This window comes from Nannospalax galili, unplaced genomic scaffold (assembly GCF_000622305.1).
Source record: "Nannospalax galili isolate Female #2095 unplaced genomic scaffold, S.galili_v1.0 scaffold127, whole genome shotgun sequence".
Classification (NCBI taxonomy): Eukaryota; Metazoa; Chordata; class Mammalia; order Rodentia; family Spalacidae; genus Nannospalax; species Nannospalax galili.
In genome coordinates, this window is record NW_008360326.1 from 14,289,227 (window position 1) to 14,305,540 (window position 16,314).

Genomic DNA, 16,314 nt, shown 5'->3' on the forward strand with positions numbered 1-16,314 from the left:
AGAACTCTTCTACAGGATTGGTGGTGGTGGTGGGGACATAGTGTTTTGGTTTTCCATTGTATTATTCTTTTGTCGTGATTTTGGCATGTGAATTTTTGTTGTTTATGATTCTGATATGAGAATTAAATTGAAATATGCTTCTGTTTGTATTATTGGTGTGCCTAGTTCCTTTATTGGTTATTTAAAGCTGGTTGGTACAAGATTCAGGTTCTCTCAGATTTAATTTGGAGGGATTTAATGGCTTCAGATCAGCTATTCAGGTTACCCACAGGAACCTAATTCAGGTTCCAGTCAGGTACACTCAGGCTTCCTTCACCACGTGGAGGCCAGATCTGGGTGCTCTCAGGAATCCCCTATGTTCTCAGCCCTTATGCCAGAGGGAGGCCAGAACTCAGCCCTCTCTTGTGGTCTACTGAGATCAGAGCCGCTACACCAGTGGAGGTTGGAACCCACCCTTTCAGGCTGTCTGCTAGGATCTCAGCCTTAGCTTCTCAGAGCCAGATCTGCCCTGGGGCATGGCGCACTTAGGGGAAGCTCACCACCACATGGAGGCAGGATCTGGGCTGTCTCAGGCAGCCCCCTGCATTCTCAGGCCCTCTGCCAGAGGGAGGCCATAGGGAGGCCAGAACTTGGCACTCTCTGGTGGTCTGCTGAGATCAGAACCACTACACATGGAGGTTAGAACCCACCCTCTCAGGCTGTCTCAGTCTATTTCTATTGCAGTCAATGTAAGGCAAAGATACTTGGTGATCTCTAATCTTTGTTCACATGACACTGAAAAATCCGTAAGACCAAATATAACATTTCCACAAATAAAGTTCATTTTTGTATTTGTTGCTTTTCTGTTGCTTTGATAAAAATTCCCTAACCAAGGCAATTTATAGAAGATTTTATTGGGCTTGCAGTTCCAGAAGGATGAGAGTCCACCATGGAGGGGAGTTGTGGCACAAGGTAGCTAGAGCAGAAAGCTGCGCGCTCACATCATCAGGCAGGTACGGGAAGCAGAGAGGGAATCAGAAATGGAGAGTGGCTATAAACTCTCAAGTCCACCCTCAGTGATGTGCTTTCTCCAGCAAGGCCTCACTTCCTAGGGAGTCCATGACCTTCCCCAAACAGTGCCACCAACTGATCAAGTGTTCAAACACTTGAGACTGTGGTGGGCACTTCATTCAAACCACCACAATTCTAACGTTGGATTTCTTACAGAGGCAGGTCAAGTGTTTTATTTTCTATAGTATATCATTTGGGAAAAACTTCAGTCTATTCCCTTTATCTTTATTTTTAAATTTTTATTTATTCTTTGGTAATTTCATACATGAATGCAATGTATTTAGATCCTATCCCTCCCTTTTTTACTTCCCTCCCCAAACTTCCAACTTTTCCTAGATACTCCCTCCCTTTTTTACTTCCCTCCCCAAACTTCCAACTTTTCCTAGATACTCCCTCCCCCACAACCTCCTCCCAACTTCATGTCTTCTGCTTTTACGTTTTTTTTTTTCTCTAAATAAACCACTGAGCACAATCACTGCTACCCATAGGCATGTGGGCATAGAAGCATCCAGTGGAGCACACGCAACCTACCACAGGCCATGTCTGAAGAAAATGGACTCTTCTTACCTAGTTGCCAGCAGCTTCCAACAGCTTCTCAGCTAGGGGTAGGGCCTCATGATCTGCTTCCCTCCCCATGAGAGCAACCATTCCCTTTAAATATATAGTTCTTTCTCTAAATTTTAAACTAGTTACTTCCCCCTGAAATCTCTATCTCATTCTCCCTGTGCAATTTCCCTAACTACCACTCTTCCCTCTCCCTTTCTCCTCTTCTTCCTCTTTATCCTCCTCCTCATTCTTTCTCTTCTCCCTCTTCTTCCTCTTCCTCTTCCTTTTCCTACTCTCTTCTTCCTCCTCTTCCTCCTCCTTCTTTTCTTCTTCCTCACCCTCTTCTTCCTTTTTCCTTTTCCTCCACCTCCTTCCCCTTCTCCTCTTCCCCTTTCTCTCTCCCCCTCCTCCCCTCGTTATCTTTTAATACAGCATCTCCCTGTAGCTCCAGCTGGCCTGGAACTTGGTGACCTCGGTTTCACAGATCTGCCTGTCTCTGCCTCCCAAGTTCTGGAACTAATGTTGTGCATCAAGCCTGTCACTCTTCTTTTTGGTTTTCTTTTTTAGATCTAGCTCCTACAAAATGTTCTTTCTTGAGTCAAAAACTGTTCTCTGGAGTACTACCAGGGAAGGAGAAGGAGATCAGGGGGAGGGAGAGGGGAGGGAAAGCATGGGGGTGAGCGTGACCCAGAGTGGCCTGTGAATATATAGCAATGTCGCAATGAAACCCAATACTTTGTACAATTAATACGTACTACTAATAAAAGAAAATGCACCATGTATAGGAATGTCAACAAAATTTTCTGTTGAATTTGTACATTACCTGGTGAGGACAATTTATCCTTGCTCTCTGTGTCCCCAGTGACTGTAGGAGACACCATAGCTGCCCTTGGCCAGAGCCAGTTGGGTAGTGTCTAGGGGTCTGAGGGGCTAGGTTCTGATGTGAGCTTGTAATCCTCAGAAGGCTTTCTTCCTAACCTGCTCACTGATGCTGCCCTGTCCTCCAGGCCCATCTCACCCACTTAATAATGACTTAGTAAGATCCTTCTAAAACACACAGAGGACCCTGTCCTATTCCTGTTCACAATCTGCCTGGCTCCTCCATAGCCCTCTAGCCCTGTGTGGCCTGAGATGGCCTTGGGGCTCTGACCAGCTCTGCCTGTCCAGAGGAGTTATCCCCTCAGACAGGAGAATCATGATCAAGTCCTGGGTGAGAGTTAAGGTCACGAAGTCCAAAGTGAAGCTTGTGGAGAAATGAGCTTTCTGTTCTCATTTCTGATGCTAGGAAAAATACTCTGATGAAAAACAACAGTGCAGAGGGGTTTATTCCAGGTTACAATTCCAGGTTGCAGTCCATCCTTATGGGGACATCAAGGCAGGAACTTCCAACAGCTAGTCATATCATACCCACTATGAAGAAGAGGAGAATGAGTGCACACACATTCAGCACCTGCTTGCTTACACCCAATCAATTTCTCCACTCTTAAACAGTTCAGGATTCCTTGATCAGGGAATAGTGCTGACCATAGTGGGCTGGGTCATCCCACATCAATTAACTTACTTAAGACTATCCCCACATACATGGCCACAAGTCAACTCAATATGGTCAGTCTCTTATTGAGACTATCTTCCTAGGTGTGGTGGTTTGAATGAAAATGTTCCCCATAGGCTCTAAGTATTTGGATATTTTGTCCCCAGATGATGACACTGTTTTGGGAGGTCTTAGAAGGTGTGGCTATCCTGGAGGAAGCACATCACTGGGGGTGGGCTTAGAGAGTTCTTAAGCCTTGCCAGATCTCCAGTTGCTCTCATTTCCTGTGTCTGCATGACGATGTGAGAGCTTAGCTTCTGCTGCTCCTTCTCCAGCCACCTCTGCACCATGCCTCCATGCCAAGATGCACTGTAATTCCCCTGGAACTGTAAGCTCAAATAAACTCTTACTTTTATAAATTGCTTTGGTCAGTGTTTCTATCATAGCAACAGCAAAGTGACTGATACAGTAACTGGTACCAGAAGTGAGCTGTTGAGTGTGAAGAACCTGATCATGTGGGGTTTTAGAAGAATGTGGAAGACTTTGGAAGTTTGGGCTAGAAAAGCAGTTGATTACTTTAAGCGGAGCTTAACAGGTCATTCTAGTAAACCTCTGGAAGAAAGTAGTGCTGAGAACAATGTAGTCCCAGAGGGAAATAAGGACTTAAGCAGCAATTGGGATATTTTGGTAAAGAATCTGGCTGGAGTCTGCCCACAGCCAAAAAGCTTGCCTGAGGCTAAGTTGAAAAGCCATGGACTAATTTCTCTGGAGGAAGAAATTTCAAGAAATCATAATGTAGAAATGGTGGCATGGCTATTGATGGTGAATATTATTCAGATTTACGGTGAAAAAGAGCAAATGGGCAGAAAGAGATACAGAATGTACAGGATGGATTGAAAAAGAGCACTAGGAAGATTAATGTTGGAGCCCTGGCACATGATGGAGAGGATCCCATTGATAAGGAGATTAAAGTGATTAAGGAGGGGCCTAGAGATTTGGATTTCAACAATGGAGAGAGTGCCTCCAGGGCAAGACCACACCCAGTTAAGCCTCCAACTTGTGAAAGCAAAATGCTACAAGGACCACTGAAGAGAAAAGCTTCTAAGATGGATAAAGCAGGCTGGAGTCCATCCCAAACTTGCAGTAGAACTTGGCAGTGTCATTCACCTGGTGCTGGCTTTAGAGGCATGAAAGATGCAAGAGTGAAGGGGTCATCAATTCTTCCTTGTGGTTTCAGAGAACTGCAGAGGCCAGACAGCCTGCAGCAGGGGTTTCCCTGCATAGAGAAGGCACTGCTGGGCCATTGTGTGAGTCTGTGAGGTGAAACCTGGTTGGCAATGGAGACCCCAAGAAGATGTTCGTGATGCTAGAGCTGTGAGGCATCTGCCAAGAAGACCTGCATACGGGGAGTGGTACCTGCACAAGAGAGAGACGTATGTTGCATGCAGCAAAGCTAGAGAAGCTGAGCCATCTAAGCCCTTTGGAAGTAAAGTCCCAGAAGTTGGATGTGGAGCTACTGGAAATGGTCTTTGCCCTGCTGGTTTTCAGTCTTGTTTTGGTCCAGTATTCTCTTACTATGCCTCCATTCCTACCTTTTGGAATGGTAATGTGTATTCAGTTCCACTGTATGATGGGAGTATGTAATTTGTCTTTTGATTTTATAAAGGCTTACTGTTAAGATATTTACCTTAGTCTCAGAAGAGGCTTTGGACTGTGGACTTTTGAATAGTATTGAGATTGATAATAACTGTGGGGACTTTTAAAGTTGGACTAAATTCATTTCATATGGTTATGAGCCTATGGGGGCCAGGGGTTGGAATGTGGTGGTTTGAATGAAAATGTCCCTCCATAGGCTCCAAGTATTTGGACATTTTGTCCCTAGATGATGGCACTGTTTTGGGAGGTCTTAGAAGGTGTGGCTATCCTGGAGGAAGCATGTCACTAGGAGTGGGCTTAGAGAGTTTTAAGCCTTGCTAGATCTCCAGTTGCTCTCTTGTTTCCTGTGCCTGCTGGAAGATGTAGAGTTTCTGCTCCTCCTCCAGACACCTCTGCCACCATACCTCCCCACCAAGACAGACTGTAATTCTCCTGGACCTGTAAGCTCAAATAAACTCTTCCTTCTATAAATTGCTTTGGTCAGTGTTTTTATCACAACAACAGAAAAGTGACCAATACACTACGTGATCAAGTTGACAGTTTAACCATCATTCCGTGTTCTCTCACAGATCCAGCTGTAACTGTGAATGTCAGAGCCAAGGCCCCTCAATAAGCACCCCCGACAGCAAAATAAAATTAAAATACATGTTAGCATTTTCTACGTGATGAGTATTTAACCTATACCGTCACAATTTGGAACCAAAATGTTCCTCACAGACTTTTATTTTTTTAATGCTGTTTCCCAGTTGGTTGTGTCATTTGGGGACCACTGAGACCTTCAGGAAGTGAGGCCTACCTAGTTGAAGCAGGTCACTGGGGGTGGGGGGCTTTGAAGATTATATTCGGCTCCTGGGCTCTCTCATTCCTTGTCTGTTGGCAGTGCTCTGAACAACCCCCTCTGTATGGTTCCACCACATGGACAGAGCTGCACAACCATGCTGCTCCTGCCATGGGAACCAAACCTCTGAAACCACAGGACGAAATAAATATTTCCTTTCAAGTTGTTTCTGTCAAGAGATTTTCGGTGACAGTGACGTAAAAGCAATACATGTATGTATTCACACATGTGTTATGATATGCATATGGGTAGGCAAGATGGCTCTGCAAGTAAAGGGGCCTACCACCAAGTCTGAGGACTTGAGTTTGATCCCTGGGACCCACATATTGGGTCCAATCCCTGAAAGTTGTTTTCTGACCTCCATACACATGCTGTTACACATGTGTTACACATGCGCGCACACTCACCCACCCACACACAAATAAAAGTAGTAAAAATTTTTTTAAAATTTACTTTTATTATTTATGTGTATATGTCTGTGTGTGGGTATGTGAATGGAAGTGTGGGTGTCCATGGAGGGCAGGAGTTGGATCCCCTGGAGCTGGAGTTACAGGCTGCTGTGTGCTGCCCAGTGTGAGCACTGAGAACTGAAGTCAAGTCTTCTGCAAGAGCAACACATATGTTTAACTACTAAGCCATCTTTCCAGCCCCATAACAATTTTTTAAGTGACATATAAAAGAAAAATATCCCCCTGGGAAGGATGGACTGGTTCTGTATGTCACCAACGTTTTCTCTCCTGTGGGGACCATCCAACTAAACATTGTAAGAGGTTTCTCATGTTGCTCCCCTATTTTTCTTTGATTTTGCGACTGAGGTGAGAAAAGGTTATTAGTGTATTGACACAGACACTGAGTTCTGGAAGTTGGAGCCAGACAGCAGAGGTAGGAGAGAAAGACATGAGTTGGAGGCAAAGTGTGAAAAAGAATCAGCTACTAATAGATAAAGGAAATAAGGTGGGAGTAATCCAGGGTGACTTCACATGCCTAGCTCATTGCGTACACATTTCTGAACCTCTAAGAACCCTTTGTAAGATGTTAAACAGAGCAAGGAAGGGATGGTCCAGTGACTGTGGTATGGAAAACAAAGGCCCTGTGGGAATTCACAGTCAAAATCTGTTTCATCCCATTGTCCTGGAAAAGTAGGCTTTGAACCACATCCTTTTAAATTAAAACTTTTTATTACATGTGTATATTTATTTATTGTTTCTTTCTCTCTCTCTCTCTCTCCTCTCTCTCTCTCTCTCTCTCTCTCTCTCTCTCTCTCTCTGTATGACACAGTGCATGTCTGGAAGTCAGTGGACAATTTGCAGTAGTTGGCTCTCTCCATCCACTTTAAGGGTCTTGGAGATTAAGAACTCGGGTTGCCAGGCATAGTAACAAGTGCCTTTACCCACAGAGCCATCTCTGTGGCCCAGAATTACATCTTGAGCAATACAGAATCTAACAAACATAATGAGTTGGCTACTCCAGGAGTGATGGAGGATGCATTAGGGAAAGATCTTTAAACTCAGAGGGCCATAATGTTTGGGAAGAGATAAGACTAGAGGTTTCTGAAAAGCCTCCTGGGGTAACTGAATCTCAGTTGAAGGGCATGTGCAGAGCTCCAGCAGGCGAGGTTCTTCCACTCTCTCAGGGTTCCAAGCATTCAGTATGTGCAGGGAATGTTGTCCTCTCTAGGTACCTTTGGAGGTGATGGATGACTAGAAGTTTGTTTTCAAGAATAGCAGAAGACTTTGGGGGACAGGACCCCAATCAGACCCTTTCCTTTCCATTCCTGGCATGTCTTTTGTCTGAGGCTGATTTTCCAGGGAACATCTTCCCACCCTCCTCATTTCCAGATCCTCCTTTTGATCCATCTCTGGTGAGCAGTTTGTTGATACTCATCTCCAGGCCCTGCTTAAGCTCTTTGTGAGCATCATTCTCATGGCTTGGAGAAGATCAGATGGGTAATCATGCTGTGCTGCTGTTAGTCACTCCTGGAAGAGGGTCGAGTGCCACAGCATTTGTTGGGATGAGATGTTGATGGATTACATTCTACTCTACAAAGTCAAGTCTCTTCTTGGCACTCAGGAAATGGTAACTAGGTCACAGGAAAGGCAGGACTAAGATCAGCAGTCACAGCTGCTAGAGCTGAAGCAAAGGAGGAAGCTGGTAGAGTCGTTCAGACCCTCTGGCCAAACGGCCCGTGTGCTGGGGAAACATTCATAGGCTGGTATCATGCACAGCGTAGGAGGATTGAGAACTCTTTTGGAGTGACAAGCAAGCTGAGGGGTGTAATGCTTACACAAACACATGCAGAAATGCTCCAAAAGGGACCTCACAGGATGTAGCCACAACCTTTCCATGGATTTATTTTGCTTTTCTAGGTAAACTGAAGGCTTCTCAATCATAAGACTGTTTTGTGTCTTTGGCTTGACCACATTGCTCAGTTCGGTGTAAGTGGGATTAATAACAGTAGTTCACATGTGACTCATGTTCGTATCACACAAAATACCTTCGCTTAGGCTCACTCGCCAATCCTCTCAACAATGCTTGGATTCAAGCTTCTTCACCACACTCTTCAAGCAGGGACTGAAGCTAAAACTTTGTGTCTTGGCCAAAGCCGTGTGGCCAGTGTGTGACATGAGTGCCACCAGGACTCAATTCTATTTCGGGCCCAGGGCTCTTTCACGCCACCAGCCACATGGCAGATGTTCAATAAATGCTTAGCTATTAGTATTTCACAGGCTTTAATTTGGTTATCTCCAGGCATTCATTTCTTTTTCTTCTTTTAAGCATCCATTTCCTTTTTAAATTTTCCTATATTTAAAATGCTTTATTACATGTAGTTGATAATTTCATAAACATGTATAATGTGTCCTGATTGGTCTCATCCAGTCCCTCTCATCTCCCTCACATCTCCATTAACCCCACCCCTCTCTACAAGTCCCTTCCCCTGATTCATGGTTTTGTTTGTTTTATTTTGTGACCCACTGAGTTTAATCAGGGATATCTATGTGACCATGGGCTTGGAACTATCTGTTGGAACATGGTGGACTCATCAGTGTGTACTCAACGTAAGACAATGTCTGGCCTACCACAGAATCCATTAATGGCCAATAGTTCATCAGAGAAGGGAAGGGCCCTGCAGGACCCTCTACAATCTGTAATTGACTGTTGAGAGGCCCATCTTGTGCAGGCCCATTGCAGGCAGCCACAGCTGCTGTGAGCTCATAGCTGCACTGGCTGTGCCAGGCCCAGAAGGCAGCATCTCAGTCTAGTGTCTCTGTCTTCCAGCTTTTAATTCTTTCGCCCTTTTCTCTGTGATTTTCCAGGGCCTTAGAAGAGGGGGCATAAGTGTCCTGTGTAGGGCTGAGCCCTCAGCTCTTACTTTTTCTCAGCACTTTGAGCAGCCTGACTCCGCATTCCCCACCATTCACTGTGAAGAGTCTTCATTGATCAAGGCTAGGAGTAAGTAGCACTCATCTCTGAGGATGCAAACAAAACCTTCATGACTTACCTCTGAGAGACGGAGGGGTGGGCCCATTTCTTATTTATATATTTTGGCATGATTAAATTTTCTGAAAGAGGTTCTTCATTCTTTTAAAAAGGAGCTACTATTTTTATTATTTTTTAATTTTTTTTGTGTATTAGAGTATTGTCTGAATGTATGTAAGTGCAACAGTGTTGTGCAGTATCTGCAGAGGTCAGAGGGCATCAGATCCCCTGAAACTGGAGTTGTGGACAGTTGTTAGCCACCATGTGGGTGCTGGAAATAGAACCCAGGTCTCTGCAAGAGCAGTCAGTGATCCTCACCACTGAGACATCTTTCCAGCCACCTAAAATGAGCTTCAAATTACATGTGTTTGTTGTGTGTGTGCATACACAGCCATGCCAAAGTGCATGTGTGAGGTCAGAGGAAATCTTATGGGAGCTGGGTCTCTGTATTCACCATGTGAGACCTGGGAACCAAACTCAGGGCATCAGGCTTGGTGGCAGGCAACTTTATCCACTGAGCCATCTTGCTGGCCCTGTTTGGTCTTCGTTATGTATTGAGTTGCTATATAGATTATAGGAGTGTCACATTCTCTCTACCTCTGCCTTTCTTCCTTCAGTGAAAACTCTCCTTAAATTTAGGACTCTGGGGGTCCAACTCTTTACTTTCCTGTACTCAGTCCTATTATGTATTCATCGAGAAGCAGATTCCTTTGGAGATGAAGGAATGAAAAACCTGTTCCTTAATTAATTGGTCACCTTCGCTCTAAAACAAGTTTTATCATTTGTAATGGCTAAAAAGTATGCTCATGTCACTAACTGATGCTAAATTCTGAAGAGCCTGTGGAAGAATTCACTAATGTCTCAGAGATTTGTGATAGAAATAAGAACAAATACATATTTTAATCAACAATAAAAACACATTTTCTTGAGTGGGAAAAGTAAAATTCCACTCTTGTGTGTGGCTATTTGACCCAGAAAATGAGGAAGAAAAAAATGAGCAGGAGAAGGACAAGCCAGTGTCTTAACTCAGTGTTTTATGTCTACAAAACAATGCCCTCTTTGAATGGCAAAGCAAAAAGAAAAGAAGAAAGGAGCAGAGAGAGAAAGGGGGGCGCAGGTGAGGCTGAGGCAGCTCATGTCCCAGAAAGACAGAAGCTACTAAAATAAGGTGCAGAGTCGGCAACACAAATAGCAGACACCTCTGGAGGTTGTGCTACTGTTATTGGATTCATCTTTATAAACACGATTACAAGCCTCTGTTAAAAATGCACATTTTGGGGGATGATAAGAGTCCCGTGATCTGCACGTTGAGGTACACAATTTATTAGAATAATAATTTACTCTTTAAAATTCTTAAATCTCCTATGGTCTTGCTCACCCTAGCCGGGCGTGGTGGTGCATGCCTGTAGTTCCAGCACTTGGGAGGCAGAGGCAGGTGGGTGACCCATCTATTCATTCTGTCTCCCTTCCGTGCGGCAATCCCAGACAGAGGCAATCAGCGAACCATTAAATAGTGGCTTCCAACTTGGGACTTGTTAGCATCATTCCCTGAGTAGCTATCTGATCACTCACCTCATTCCAGCGATACTCAACATCTTCTGAATGGAGTTAATGACTCATTGGATTTTTCAGCAGGCATATGGACTCCAGGCAGATAAGTGGGCCTTGGGTTTGAACTAGAGGGCATGATGCAACATTCCAGTTGCTTATCTGGTTCTGTCATTGGGCTTACTCCCAGTGGCATCCATGAGCAATTGTGTCATAAATGGTAATGTATGCAGTAGGAGGAAGCAAGGCAGCTTAGGCTTTGCCTAACTTATGCTGTGAGAGGAACACAAGTCGTGGAAAATAACATTGGCCAAAATGGAAGCTTGTACAGAGTCAGACCATGGTGGAAAGCAAGAGAGTAGTTATAAGTCTACTGATTAAATTGGATTATTGTAAGCTGGTTTAAATCATAAGGCTGTAATATTGCAAATCATAAAGTCAGTTTCCTATTGAGTAGAGATGTAGTTACTAGGTAATGAGATCTATTAAATTCTTTTATACCACTGCAATGTGTTTTAAAACAGTTTTATATCATGCACTTCCTGAAAAGAATTGAGAGGGAATGTATTTGTACATTTTTGATGTAGGGATACTAAGAGCCAGAGAACATGACTTTCCCAGTCAGGCAGTGGGTTATTGGCATGGGTGAATAGTTATTAGTCATTCATCAGTCCTTACCAGATAGAGGAAAACTGTCTTGTGGGACACATTCTTCTAACTGAATAAAGCAATTGCACAATTAAATTACCAAAAAGCTTCCTGGCCGTGTAAATGTTCCTGTCAGATTTCATTCATTTTTTTCGTGTACATCCAAGAACAAGGTATATCGTTATTTTCCTGGCAGAGTTCCGTCTTGTCCAGGGCCAGAGAAAAAATTTGCAAGGCTAACAGTAGTGATTTTGTGAAAACATGGTTTGAGGAATGCCAAGATATAACATCCTTAATTCTTTTCCAGTGGCTTTTGTTTTAAACTAGAAACTACTAAACGTGGGACTAGAACAATAGCTCTTTAAGGTCTGTTGCTAAGTTCAATTTACTTTCTATACTAGGGCCCTGAGGTCTTTTTACATTGTTTTTGAAAATAGTTTATTCTTTTTCTGATTCTAAAAGCAACGTGTTTGGGAAAATGAGTCTACCAATTTGTAAAAAATAAAAAAATAAAATAAGAGGATAAATATGAGGGGATAAAACAAGAAAATAAGAGGGAAGATCCTCCCATTTGTGAGATAATTTCTATTTTAATTTTAGTGAATTTCCTTCAAGTTTTTAAAAATACCAGAATATAAATAGATATAATTGTCTACAATGATTAAATACATCATTTATAATCTTGGCAGGGGTAAGAGGTTGATAATGACATGCCATTTAGGGCTGAGCACTCAGTATGTTCTTCTCAGCTTTTTGATTAGTTATTTGCACGTAAATTTTACACACACACACACACACACACACACACACACACACATACATACACACACACACTGTGATAGTAAATATTCATTGTTGACTTGATAGGATTTAGAATCAGCACGGAAATGAACCTCTGGGCATGAAGGATTTTCTAGATTGCTGAGAGAGGGTCAACCAGACATTTCTGCTCTAGGTGTGGGCAGCAGCATTCCACGGGCTGAGGTCCTGGATTGAATTTTTAAAAAGTGAGATGAGCCAGGCGTGATGGCGCACTCCTTTAATGCCAGCACTCAGGAGGCAGAGGCAGGCGGATCTCTGCCTTCATTAGACCTGGCTCTGATGATATTCTTGATAGGTACATTAGGCTTAGACATTCTAGACTGTAGAAACATATTACAGATGGATATCTAAACCTTCTTTACAGAAGTACACCAACCTTAAACCTGTTTAAAATTGAAGCATTGAAACACTGCCCATTGGACCATGTCAGCATGCTGGCCCTTTGGCTGATGCCATTTGCAATGAGCAAAGGGGGACTTCTTGGCTCTATCCTGAAGCCTCATGTTCTGAAAGAACATGGGAATTTGGTAACTGAATGAACAGAATTCCTGTGCAAGCCACTCTCTGACTAGTCAGGTGGTTATTATAGCTGGTTCCTTCATGGTAGCTTTGAAAAAATATGCAAGGGATTTTCCATTTTACAATAGGGAGCTACCATGATTTCATCATCACTGGAGCAATAGCTTGGTTGTGTACTTGAAACCTTTGCTCTGCTGAATAAATACACTTAGTACCCAGAGGCTTGCTTGGAAAGTACGGGAATGATACTGACTGCTCTCCCTCCTTCCTCTAGTTCTCTTCTTCCTGTTCTTCGATTTCTCTGGCAAAATATTTACTTTACGAGGTTAGGGTGTGGCATAGCTCCTTCATGGGGCATGTTCTCTTGCCAGGAAAAAGAAGGGCAAGTTTTCAGTCGTTAGTGAGGTACAGACTAGGATTTATCACCATAGGAGTGATCAAGTCATGTGTCACACTGAAGATTCAAATTTATGGGATTTAGTTTTCATAAACCCTAAGCAAATTTATTTACTTCCCAACATTGTTAACTATACAGGAAAATGGGCCTACTCAATCAGGAATATATGGAAAGTAGTTTTACAGTTTCAAAATAATATCTGCACATGCTTGACTTTACAATTACATGCTCTGATTTTATCTTAAAAAAGTAACTAAGAATACAAAGATTCATGCAAAGTGTTCTTCACAGTACAGTTTATAATAACTGAACAATTTGTAACAACCTAGGGAATTAAATCAGAGATAGCCAAGCAATGGAAATTAAAATAAAATGATAGCATAGAAATTTCATTTGTTGACACAGGCCACCGGCCATGTACATAGCCTTAAATGAAAGGGAGATATTTTAAAATATGCCTAATTTATGTTAAACATACAACTGGAAATCAGTCTAAAAGTTAGCCAGAATTTAACACTTTAGTTCTCTGGATGGTAAGCTCATTAATCATTTTTGATGTATTTGTATATTATGAGCTTTCAACATAGTATGCATTATGGCAATTTTTATTATCGTGTGTGTGTGGGGGGGGGGTGCATTGCCACACCATGCTTTAGGAGGTCAGAGGACAACTTTGAGAGTTAATTTTCTCCTCTCATGGTGATTTCCAGGGATGGAACTGATGTCAAGCACTTTTACCCACTGTGCTATCTCACTGGCTCGTTGGCAATTCTTTAAGTACAGAATGAACTTCAAAACTGTTTTTATCCCCTGCATTGTGCTTTATCAGCGGTCTTCAACGTTCATGAAAAGACAGTAGAGGACTTATGTGTTCAGCTTAATATACTTATTCTGTTTTGTGGGACGATCTCCTTGACAGAGAAAGAAAACTGTTCAACAATTACATTAAAATTATACTTAAGAATTCAGGAATAGAGATGATTCTGAGGCTTACAAATATGCAGAGTTCTTATAATTCCCCTAACTGGATGCAGCCATTCTTGACACATCAACACTCTCTCCTCAGAATCCTTCTCAGCACATTTTGTAAAGGTTGGCTTCTATTTGCCACCTGAGGAAATTTTTATATGCCAATCAATTGTGAAACCGTTGGAGAATGTTGTTTTCCCGCTGAATATTACTATACAGGGACTCTACTTAAACAGGAAGTATAACATTGCATCAAGGAACGTCCTTTGAAGAAAACGCAATGAGTATTTCGGAATATTTAAATAAAAAAGAAAGACATAATTGTAGTGTGATGAGTGTTACACACTGTAGGTGTAAAAATCAGGAATATTTTTGAGATGCAGCAAATCAACTGTTAACATGGTTTAATTGTTTTCACATAGAAAAATTCGATGGCTTCTCAGAGTTCTACTATTTATGAATTATTGACATCCAGCATTGTATTTTTTTTTTCTTAGCAGCACCCTAATCCTCCTGCTGCCTGGATTTCAGGGCGTGGGTCTTTTTGGTTGACCCAGCCAGATTTGGGGCAAACACCTAGTCACGGAACAAAGAATACAGAGTTGGTCTGAGAGCACTAAGATCTGGAAACATCATAAAGCCTGAAAGATATAAAGACACAAACAAAAACAAACATGTTGGAAGAATGAATTTGTCTTGCAAGAGCAGACTTTATTGAGGACATGAACATAGGCATGGGAAATGGACTGATTTGGTTATGGAAATTATTTTGCAAGGGTCAAAGTGGCTTATTGGCTTTAGAATTCATGGTGGGAAATTCCTATATAAACCTTTGAGCTCTCATTACATTGATAATCGGAATCATATTACAATGAACGGCTCCTTGGAAAGCAGCCAAGTCTCCAACTTCCTCATGCTGAAGAAGTGAAACCTGAAATAATTATGAGCAATCCATTTTCTTTTATGTTATCTAACAAACTCTTTTTGCTGCAAAAGCATTGAACCTGAACACGGAGATGAAATCAAGATGATATATTTTTAAATATTTTATTTGCTATTTTTATTTTACGCATGTGAGCATTTTTACCTGCATGTATATAAGTGCACCTGTGTGCTTGCAGAGGTCAGAGGAGGGCGTCGCATCCCCTGGAACTGGGTTTATGGAATCTACTCTTCTCTATGTGCTCTGTACCCAATTAAACTATGCCTGCATTCCCTCAGTTATTAAGTTAACAAACATTATTAGTTATTGTGCTATTAAACAAACATTTGATTGTTCTTAATGCCCCCCTTTCCCTCATAGTCAATATCCAATTCATTTAAAATTTCAGTTATAATGTGCATCCTCCATGCAACCACTTCTCATCATCCCCACCATATCTATACAGTCTGCCCAGGCTCTCCCTGCATAGCTTCTGTATTATTCTACTTGCTATTGTGATCAATACCTGGTATGATGCAATGTAAGGGAAGAAGGGTTTATTTTGGCTTACAGTTTATTAGCATACAGTTTATCATGGTGGGAAGACAGACAGCAGAGAGGAAGGAGGCCAGACTATCAAACTTCAAGGCTCATCCCTAAAGACTTCCTCTGGCAAGGCTTCACCTCCTTCGGGTTCCATACTCCCCTAAAACACCCAGTAGCTGAGGACCAAGTGTTATATGCTACGAGGGGCATTCACATTATCTCACAGCGGTCAGGAATCCTAGAATTCTGCAGCATTGTACATTGTTCCCTTCATAAATCCATCCAGTGGGATCCTGCTCCACTCCACTTAGCACCAGATACATATTCCTCTGCAGTGAGCCTGCTGCAGTTAGCCTACTGGTTACCTCAGGACCTCACGTCTCATCCCAGCTGTCCTCACTTTCTGTGTCCCAGCACCCTGTCTTTACTGTCCTTCCTGCTCCTCATCCTGTCTCAAGGGCACTGTATTGGCCACTCCGCCCCTGTTGGGGTGCTTCTCCCAGCAGCCTGCCTAACCCACTCCTTTAATCCCCTCAGGTCTCTGCTCAAAATCTTCTTTACAGAAGAATAGCATCTGGGCAGCTCTTCCTACCACCACGCTTTGTTCTTCCCCGTTACACTTCCACTACCTACTGTTACATTACTTGTGCTTTAACTTCTTCATCTGTTTCAGCTGCCACGGTCTAAACGGCATGCGGGTAGAGACTGTTTTATGCATAGTCTCTAGCACAAATTCGATGCCAATAAATCTACACTGAATAAATGATTGAGACAGTGGCCGCAGGAAAGGATTGCTATGGATCTAGATATGTTTTGCTAAGTGGAACTTCTCTATCTACCAATGT

General features: G+C 42.6%; 1 non-coding gene across 1 annotated transcript; it reads left to right on the forward strand.

Moving 5' to 3' along the window:
* Positions 1-2,416: 2,416 nt before the first annotated feature.
* On the forward strand, positions 2,417-2,529 carry LOC115068929. The gene has a single exon (XR_003848270.1). It is a non-coding gene; the product is annotated as a small nucleolar RNA SNORD23 (small nucleolar RNA).
* Positions 2,530-16,314: the final 13,785 nt, after the last annotated feature.